An 8,095-nucleotide genomic window follows, 5' to 3' on the forward strand; every position below is an offset into this window, starting at 1 on the left:
AAGGATGTCTCGGCTTCCCCTCGCTTCCACTGGAGAAATCTCGTGCGGGCATCGCACGGGAGGCCAAAAATATCCCCTTGCAGCGCCATTAACTCTGCCGCCCCTCCAGCGCTGTCCCGCGCTTTTCGCAAAATAGCTCCCGCCAGCCATGCCAAGCCCTCCACGGGCAAAATGGCACCCACCACATGCGCGGTCTCCGGCCCAGGCTCCTCTGCTCTCTCACAGAGACGAGGATCGCTGTCAGGGTCCCTTCGTGACTCCTTTACACGCCGCTGGCTGTGGAGCGACTCCCACACTTCCCCGCGCTCCCCTCAACACGGTGATCCTCGGCCATGCCGCGTGCTCAGCGCATGACCGCAAAGGATCGGGCTCCTCTCTCGCCAATTTTACGCCACTCTCCCGCCGATCCGCAGCCGCTCTCTCTCCGCCAATGGGCTTCGTAACCAGTTCCCGTGGCTGCCGGAGAGATGAATGTTTCGCCATTCCCATCCTCCGATGACACTATAGGTGTATTTTCTTCACCCCACTCCTAACACCAGTTGTAGTGTCATCGTTGCGGGAGACAAGGTTTCTAAGGGGGCACCTTTATTAATACCTTCACAGGTTTGCCATCGCACTCCCTCGTCGTCAAACCTAGCATAAACACAACCCTGACCGTGTAACACCAATGGCGCTGACCGAGACAGCCAACAACTATCCAGCGAAGCCGGCATTGACAAAGGCAGCGAAGATGACAGCCACGAGGAGATGAGCCCACTCCCAAAACTGACAGCCCTGAGCTCCCACTCTCAGCTGCTTTTATGCTACCCAGTGTGGCCTGGCTCCGCCCTGGCCGCGCCTCCCTTCTCGAACCCACTAGCAGGTTCCAGGAGCTTCCAGATGGGGTCTTCCGTGACCCTTGCCCCAGTTCTTCTTCCCTGCCGACACACCGGTGTATATGCTCACTGGCGTGTGTACTATTTGTCGACCGCAGTTGCCGTTGCTGGACAACAATCGGCGTTATAACACTACACTAGTACAGCACACCGGTGTGTTGGAGAACAAATCGCGTAGTGGCGGGTTTCACTAAACATTTAAATTAATGCAATCTAATTATGGGGAATTAAGCTCCACATTAATGCAAATATTATCATAATATAGTGAATGCTTGGGTGCTTATTGGCTCTTACTCCTGGTTAGAGATCTACCCAACCCATATGTCCACAAATACTGGCTGCTCTTACTCTGCAGGTTGAACCTAGGAATTGAGTGTGCAATTTCACGTTATTTTAATTAAAGGCATGTGACAAAGGTGAATCTATTGGAGCTTCATTGTCTCAAGCTTACACATCTATCGGGTCTCCATTTGACTTTGTATTGTTTAAGAAGTCCAGCCACACCTCCACTCCCACAAACTACTGGGAGTTGCCTCTCTCTGCCTCACAGTCAGAATTCTCCTGCTACACGTTGCCTCCATCGGTGTGAAGGTCCGATTTTGTAGTTGAATCTTCATTTTCACATTTTACCATCACTTCGTCGCTCTTCACTGCCGCATCTTCACATTTCACCTATGCCTCTTCAAATTTCACCTTGATACATTTTAAAGTGTCCAAGCTGGGATTTTCTTGTAGTTCTTATCATTAAGGATGGGCGGCTGGCAGCACTTTTGACTTTCACAAGCCTCTGCTCCTTGGGGATCTTCTGATGCCTGTGTAATGGGTTCATATTAGGCGCACACACTTCTTGGGAGACAACACTCATTTCTTAATGAACACAACAGTGACTCAACAGTTACTCTTACTTTACACATAGGGTGTGACCACCGACCTACCCTAGCTAACACACACTTCTCTCTTAGCTACTCTAGCGTGACCCAGCCAGGTGGCTGCTGGCGGTCCGCTCACTGTAGGTCTTCTCTTCTTGGCATCTTCACGAGGCGTCTTCATTCTCAGCACGGGCAGCCTCGAACCCCCTGAGGAGGCTGCTTATATGGGCCTCGGCGTGCCCGGCCTAACCCCGGCCACGCCACCCTTCGAGCACCCTCTCGAAGCCCCCTGCTGTCCACGTGCCCCCGAGGTCCCCCTTGGCCCCCAGCCCCCCACGCGGATTCGGTCACGTGTCCAGCACCGGCCCTGACGTCATTCCCGCCTCCAGCCGAGATGACGTCATGTGTGTGTGTAGACCCACGTGATAGTAACGCAGTGACGTCACACGTGTGCGTCTGTACACAGCAGCGACACCACAATCATTACACCTGTGTTCTCTGCTGATTTTTAAGAGCAGGTGAACCTGAAAATTCCTTCCCACACACACTGCACATGAAGGGTTTCTCCGTGTGTTCTCTGGTGGATCTGAAGAACTGATGACCGTGCAAATGTCTTTTCACAGACAGTACTTTCTTTGGTGTTATTTTAGTCTGTGACAAAGGTGCATTTATTGGAGCTTCATTGTCTCAAGCTTACACATCTACCGGTCTGCATTCGACTTTGTATTGTCTAAGAAGTCCACCCACACCTCCACTTTCACAAACTCCTGGGAGTTGCCTCGCTCTGCCTCACAGTCAGAATTCTCCTCCTGCTTCACGTTGTCTCCATCGATGTGAAGGTCCGATTTTGGAGTTGAATCTTCATATTCACATTTTACCATCGCTTCTTCGCTCTTCACCATCACTTCTTCACATTTCACCTCTTCAAAATCCACCTTGATACATTTCATTGCGTCCAAGCTGGAATTAAATTCAGGTTCTTTTTTCAGCAGGGATGAGCTCATTGCAGCACTTGGACTTGCACAAGCCGATTTCAGACTCCGCTCCTTGGGGATCTTCTGATGCCTGTGTGTTCTGTGGTGTCTTTGAAGATGTGATGACCATGCAAATGCCTTCCCACACACAGTGCACTTAAAGGGTTTCTCCCCTGTGTGCATTCTCTGGTGTCTTTTAAGATTTGATGACTCTGTAAATGCCTTCTCACGCATAGTGCACTTGAAGGGTTTCTCTCCGGTGTGTATTTTCTGGAGGTCGTGAAGATTTGATAATGTTGCAAATGCGCTTCCACACACAGTACACATGAAGGGGTTCTCCCCTGTATGCGTTCTCTGGTGTGTTTTTAGATGTGATGACTCTGTAACTGCCTTCTCACACACAGTGCATTTGAAGGGTTTCTCCCCTGTGTGTGTTCCCTGGTGGCTCTGAAGATTTGATGACTGTGCAAATGCCTTCTCACACATAGTGCACTTGAAGGGTTTCTCTCCTGTGTGCGTTCTCTGGTGACTCTGAAGATTTGATGACTTTGCAAATGCCTTCTCACACATAGTGCACTTGAAGGGGTTCTCTCCTGTGTGCGTTCTCTGGTGTTTTTTAAGATGCGATGATCGTGTATATGCCTTTTCACACACAGTGCACTTGAAGGGTTTCTCTCCTGTGTGTGTTCTCTGGTGGTCGTGAAGAGTTGATGACTCTGTAAATGCCTTCTCGCACATAGTGCACTTGAAGGGTTTCTCTCCTGTGTGCGTTCTCTGGTGACTCTGAAGATGTGATGACTTTGCAAATGCCTTCTCACACACAGTGCACTTGAATGGTTTCTCTCCAGTGTGTGTTCTCTGGTGTTTTTAAGATGTGATGACTCTGTAAATGCCTTCTCACACATAGTGCACTTGAAGGGTTTCTCTCCTGTGTGCGTTCTCTGGTGACTCTGAAGATTTGATGACTTTGCAAATGCCTTTTCACACATAGTGCACTTGAAGGGTTTCTCTCCTGTGTGCGTTCTCTGGTGTTTTTTAAGATGCGATGATCGTGCAAATGCCTTCTCACACACAGTGCACTTGAAGGGTTTCTCTCCTGTGTGCGTTCTCTGGTGATAGTGAAGAGTTGATGACTCTGTAAATGCCTTCTCACACGTAGTGCACTTGAAGGGTTTCTCTCCTGTGTGCGTTCTCTGGTGGTAGTGAAGAGTTGATGACTCTGTAAATGCCTTCTCACACATAGTGCACTTGAAGGGTTTCTCTCCGGTGTGTATTCTCTGGTGTCTTTGAAGATTTGATGACTTTGCAAATGCCTTCTCACACATAGTGCACTTGAAGGGTTTCTCTCCTGTGTGTGTTCTCTGGTGGTCGTGAAGAGTTGATGACTCTGTAAATGCCTTCTCACACATAGTGCACCTGAAGGGTTTCTGTCCTGTGTGTGTTCTTTCGTGGTCGTGAAGATGTGATGACCGTGCAAATACCTTCCCACACACACTGCACTTGAAGGGTTTATCTCCTGTGTGTGTTCTCTGGTGTTTTTTAAGATGTGATGACTCTGTAAATGCCTTCTCACACATAGTGCACTTGAAGGGTTTCTCTCCTGTGTGCGTTCTCTGGTGACTCTGAAGATGTGATGACTTTGCAAATGCCTTCTCACACACAGTGCACTTGAATGGTTTCTCTCCAGTGTGTGTTCTCTGGTGTTTTTAAAGATGTGATGACTCTGTAAATGCCTTCTCACACATAGTGCACTTGAAGGGTTTCTCTCCTGTGTGCGTTCTCTGGTGACTCTGAAGATTTGATGACTTTGCAAATGCCTTTTCACACATAGTGCACTTGAAGGGTTTCTCTCCTGTGTGCGTTCTCTGGTGTTTTTTAAGATGCGATGATCGTGCAAATGCCTTCTCACACACAGTGCACTTGAAGGGTTTCTCTCCTGTGTGCGTTCTCTGGTGGTAGTGAAGAGTTGATGACTCTGTAAATGCCTTCTCACACGTAGTGCACTTGAAGGGTTTCTCTCCGGTGTGTATTCTCTGGTGACTTTGAAGATTTGATGACTTTGCAAATGCCTTATCACACATAGTGCACTTGAAGGGTTTCTCTCCTGTGTGTGTTCTCTGGTGGTCGTGAAGAGTTGATGACTCTGTAAATGCCTTCTCACACATAGTGCACTTGAAGGGTTTCTCTCCTGTGTGTGTTCTTTCGTGGTCGTGAAGATGTGATGACCGTGCAAATACCTTCCCACACACACTGCACTTGAAGGGTTTATCTCCTGTGTGTATTCTCTGATGGGTCTGAAGATTTGAAAACGTTGCAAATGCCTTCTCACACACAGTGCACTTGAAGGGTTTATCTTCTGTGTGTGTTCTCTGGTGGTCTTAAGATTTGATAACGTTGCAAATGCCTTCTCACACACACTGCACTTGAAGGGTTTCTCTCCTGTGTGCATTCTCTGGTGTGTTTTCAGATTTGATAACGTTGAAAATGCCTTCTCACACACAGTGCACTTAAAGGGGTTCTCTCCTGTGTGTGTTCTCTGGTGTTTCTTAAGATCTTTTGACTTTGCAAATGCCTTTTCACACACAAAGCACTTGAAGGGTTTCTCTCCCGTGTGTGTTCTTTGGTGTGTTTGAAGATATGATGACTTTGCAAATGCTTTATCGCACAAAAGGCACCTGAAGGGTTTCTCTCCCCTGTGTGTTTTCTGGTGTCGTTTCAGAGGAGATGAACCTGAAAATACCTTTACACACAAACTGCACTTGAAAGGTTTCTCTTCCGTGTGTGTTCTCTGGTGGATCTGAAGAGTTGATGACTGTGCATATGCCTTGTTACACACAGTGCACTTGAATGGTTTCTCTCCTGTGTGAGTTCTCTGGTGCTGTGTCAAACTTCCAGTACGATCCGTGCTGTCTGCATACTGGTCGCATTGTTTCCTTCTTGTACCGAGCTGCGCCGAGTCCCTTTGCTCCATCAGACCAATTCTGCAGAGGAAGAGTCAGAGGAAGCGTCAGCTGCAGACAGAAAAACATATCCACACCATCTACGTCAATATCAAGGCACAGAGTAATGCATATACACAGTCACACATGACATACACATCTATACTTATTCATATTTTCATGATATAGTGAAAATAATTCGCCAATTCATCACGCGGGCTGTTAAGGCACACAATGAGAGGGCCAATGGTCATAAATATGCCTGGATGCTCTAGTATCTTCAAAATGAATGTTTACCCAAAACTCCACGCACACAATTTCGGCTGTCTAGCTATGAAAGGAATATTTAAGAAAAATCCAGCTATAATAACAAAGTGTGTTGAAAATAATACTATTTGTATTATGCAGAAATTCATAAATTAATGTTCAGATGTGCTTAAATGCTCGGATGAATAGATCTAACTTCAGCTGCATACAGTGAGAGAGAAAAGTATTTGATCCCCTGCTGATTTTGTACGTTTGCCCACTGACAAAGAAATGAGCAGTCTATAATTTTAATGGTAGGTTTATTTGAACTCTGAGAGACAGAATAACAAAATCCAGAAAAATGTATGTAAATTTTTTTATAAATTGATTTGCATTCTAATGAGGGAAATAAGTATTTGACCCCTCTGCAAAACATGGCTTAGAACTTGGTGGCAAAACCCTTGTTGGAAATCACAGAGGTTAGACGTTTCTTGTAGTTAGCTACCAGGTTTGCACACATCTCAGGAGGGATTTTGTCCCACTCCTCTTTGCAGATCTTCTCTAAGTCATTAAGGTTTCGAGGCTGACGTTTGGCAACTCGAACCTTCAGCTCCCTCCACAGATTTTCTAAGGGATTAAGGTCTGGAGACTGGCTAGGCACTCCAGGACCTTAATATGCTTCTTCTTGAGCCACTCCTTTGTTGCCTTGGCTGTGTGTTTTGGGTCATTGTCATGCTGGAATACCCATCCACGACCCATTTTCAATGCCCTGGCTGAGGGAAGGAGGTTCTCACCCTAGATTTGACGGTACATGCGGTGAAGTTGTCTTGTCCCTTGAGCAGAAAAACACCCCCAAAGCATAATGTTTCCACCTCCATGTTTGACCGTGGGGATGGTGTTCTTGGGTCATAGGCAGCATTCCTCCTCCTGAGTTGATGCCAAAGAGCTCCATTTTGGTCTCATCTGACCACAACACTTTCACCCAGTTGTCCTCTGAATCATTCAGATGTTCATTGGCAAACTTCAGACGGGCATGTATATGTGCTTTCTTGAGCAGGGGGACCTTGCAGGCGCTGCAGGATTTCAGTCCTTCACGGCGTAGTGTGTTACCAACTGTTTTCTTGGTGATTATGGTCCCAGCTGCCTTGAGATCATTGACAAGATCCTCCCGTGGAGTTCTGGGCTGATTCATCACCGTTCTCATGATGATTGCAACTCCACGAGGTGAGATCTTGCATGGAGCCCCAGGCTGAGGGAGATTGACAGTTATTTTGTGTTTCTTCCATTTGCGAATAATCGCACCAACTGGTGTCACCTTGATAATTGGTTGTTTACCCTTCTATCTGGCAACAAAACGGACACCTTTTTACAAGGAGTCATGTTTGCATAGACCGCAATACCTGCAGTCATAATACAAACAAAAATCATAACTCTGATAATGTGCACTGTCCTTGAAGTTGATTGGTCCACACTGGAGACAGCTTTCCTTAGAGCCTAGTCTCACATGGGTTGGACCAGAAGACGCCAAAAGGCGCACAACTCAAAGACAATGCACCATCAGAGTATGAGAGGTCGGGGCAAGTCTTTTGTTTGTATTATGACTGCAGGTATTGCGGTCTATGCAAACATGACTCCTTGTAAAAAGGTGTCAGTTTTGTTGCCAGATAGAAGGGTAAACAACCAATTATCATATTTTTACTGGCAAATGAGGTTCCCATAGTGTAGATGCTTGCCCGAGCTCTCATACTCTGATGGTGCATTGTCTTTGAGTTGTGCGCCTTTTGGCGTCATCTGGTCCAACCCATGTGAGACTAGGCTCTAAGGAAAGCTGTCTCGGGTGTGGACCAATCAACTTCAAGGACAGTGCACATTATCAGAGTTATGTCTTTTGTTTGTATTATGACTGCAGGTATTGCGGTCTATGCAAACATGACTCCTTGTAAAAAGGTGTCAGTTTTGTTGCCAGATAGAAGGGTAAACAACCAATTATCATATTTTTACTGGCAAATGAGGTTCCCATAGTGTTGTCACCTTCTCACCAAGCTGCTTGGCAATGGTTTTGTAGCCCATTCCAGCCTTGTGTAAGTCTACAATCTTGTCCGACATCCTTGGAGAGCTCTTTGGTCTTGGCCATGGTGGAGAGTTTGGAATCTGATTGATTGCTTCTGGCTCCCAGGTGTCTTTTATACAGG

General features: G+C 46.7%; 1 pseudogene; it reads right to left on the reverse strand.

Annotated features, from left to right (window-relative positions):
• Nucleotides 1-2,091: 2,091 nt before the first annotated feature.
• LOC121852040 lies at nucleotides 2,092-7,973 on the reverse strand (annotated as a pseudogene).
• Between the last annotated feature and the right edge of the window lie 122 nt (nucleotides 7,974-8,095).

Source organism: Callorhinchus milii, unplaced genomic scaffold, assembly GCF_018977255.1.
Source record: "Callorhinchus milii isolate IMCB2004 unplaced genomic scaffold, IMCB_Cmil_1.0 Scaffold336, whole genome shotgun sequence".
Classification (NCBI taxonomy): Eukaryota; Metazoa; Chordata; class Chondrichthyes; order Chimaeriformes; family Callorhinchidae; genus Callorhinchus; species Callorhinchus milii.